General features: G+C 39.3%; 1 protein-coding gene across 1 annotated transcript in view; it reads left to right on the top strand.

Moving 5' to 3' along the window:
• The first annotated feature begins 2,009 nt into the window (after positions 1 to 2,009).
• Positions 2,010 to 2,232, top strand: part of LOC144966590 (uncharacterized) — a 48,995-nt gene continuing 48,772 nt past the window's right edge. The window contains exon 1 of the mRNA XM_078903279.1: positions 2,010 to 2,232. This exon is cut by the window's right edge and continues 702 nt beyond it. The gene's annotated coding sequence lies outside the window, so the exon portion shown is untranslated.

Raw genomic sequence — 2,232 nt, 5'->3', positions numbered from 1 at the left:
GGGACGTTCGAGACAATTCTTTGCCTTGACCAAGGAACTGCTGGGACAACAGACGCAACCAGCTCTCCCATCTTTAATCGATCGTGCAGATCTACCAACTCGCTTTGGTCAATATTTTAAAGAAAAAACGGATACCATCAGGAAGGAACTCTCGTCTGAATCGATCCCTACAACATTTGACAAGTTTCATGGTGATTCGTTAACACATTTTTCAAAGATTACTGAAGCTGACTTACGTGATTGCATTATGTCGTCTCCAACTAAAAGTTGTGATTTAGACCCCTTAAATACTGCCATTTTAAAAAAATGCATTGATGTAATTTTAACACCATTTACATGTATTGTTAATAATTCGTTGCAGTCAGGTGCTGTACCAGACATTTACAAAGTTGCTCATGTCAAACCCCTTTTGAAAAAACCTGATCTCGATAAAGAGAACTTAAAAAACTATCGCCCTGTCTCTAATCTTCCTTTTCTCTCTAAGATCTTAGAAAAGCTTGTTTTGAAACAATTACTGTCTCATCTTAAAAATAATTGTCTTGAAGAAAAATTTCAGTCTGCTTATAGGCAACATCATTCGACGGAAACCGCACTTGTTAGGGTTGTTAATGATCTCCTCTCTGTTATAGACAATGGTTCATGTTCTTTGCTGAATTTGCTTGACCTATCGTCTGCTTTTGATACTATTGATCACAATCTTCTTCTCAAACGTCTTGAAATTACTTATGGCGTGTCTGGTGCAGCGCTTGATTGGTTTAGGTCATATTTGTTTAATCGTAAACAGATTATTACGGTGGATGAATATAGATCGGAGGAAATCTTTCTTGATTGTGGGGTTCCCCAGGGTTCAGTACTTGGACCCGTTCTTTTTGTTTTGTACGTTGGCCCTCTGTCTAAAATCATCAGAAGTTTTGGTCTGTCTTACCATCAATACGCTGATGATACGCAATTGTACTGCGTTTCCAATATGAGAAATTTACAAGAAGTATCAGCCAATAGTAAAAATTGTATCCAAAGTGTTAAGAAATGGATGAATGAGAACAGACTGAAACTGAATGATGATAAGACGGAGGTGCTGTATGTGGGGAACAGGAAGTGGAAAAGTGAAACAGATTTGAAGTTGGGGATGCCTCTATTCAAATTGTTGACAAAGTGAAAAACCTTGGCACATTCTTAGACTCTGGACTGTCGATGGAGCATCAGGTTAATAATTTGGTTAGATCTCTCTTTTTCCAACTAAAAAAGATTGCTTCCATTAGACGGTTCATATCTGAGGATGTGACCAAGCACCTGGTTGTGTCCCTCGTACTATCGAAATTGGATTATTGTAATGCTCTGTTGTTTGGCGTTTCGCAATACAATCTGAAACGTCTTCAGATTGTCCAAAACAGCGCTGCCAGACTAGTATTTATTTATGAAGCGTAGGTGCGACTCTGCCGGACCTCTACTTCATGACCTGCATTGGCTGCCTGTTGAGAAAAGAATTAAATTCAAAGCTTGTGTTTTAGTGTATCGTTGTCTTGAAGGTACTGCCCCTTCCTACCTTTCAGAACTAATTGAAAGATATTCAAAACCCCGCCCTTACGTTCGGCCAGTGATTCCACAAAACTAGTTGTCCCTCGAATTCGGAAAAATGCTGGAATGAGATCCTTTTCTCATTTCGGACCCTCTATTTGGAACGCCTTACCGCAGAGCATTCGTGAAAAAGAATCTTTGTCTATTTTTAAACGTTCGCTTAAAACATATTTGTTTCGATTTTAGTAGATGGTATGAGAAGCAAGATAGGTTTGGTTTGTGTTGTGTGTTGTGTTGTGTGTGTGTATGTGTGTGTGTGTGTGCTTGTGTGTGTGAATGAGTATGTTTCAGCCAAAGTAATTTGTAATTTAAGCGCTTAGAGTCTGGTGTCTCGGAGTTATAGCGCTATATAAGTTTTCAGCATTATTATTATTATTATTAAGTAGAAGAGGGGGCCCTTTTCATCTTTAATGATCGTTGACAATACAATACACACACACACGTGAACGGCGAGACTGATCACAGCGTTGCGCGAGGGTCTGCAAATTGAGTGTGTGTGTGTGTGTGTGTGCGTTGCGTTCGTCAGGCATGTCGTCCGAGCGAGGGTCTTCATACTTCGCAATGTGTGTTTGTTTGTACCATAGTGTGGTGTGTACAGTCCAAATAAGACGTTTTAACTCACGCTCAGTCATAATTATATTATTATAGAGTGAAATA

The sequence above is a fragment of the Berghia stephanieae genome, chromosome 2 (assembly GCF_034508935.2).
Source record: "Berghia stephanieae isolate SIO BIC M18660-M18661 chromosome 2, UCSD_Bste_1.3, whole genome shotgun sequence".
Taxonomy (NCBI): Eukaryota; Metazoa; Mollusca; class Gastropoda; order Nudibranchia; family Aeolidiidae; genus Berghia; species Berghia stephanieae.
This window is presented reverse-complemented; position numbering and strand designations above follow the sequence as displayed.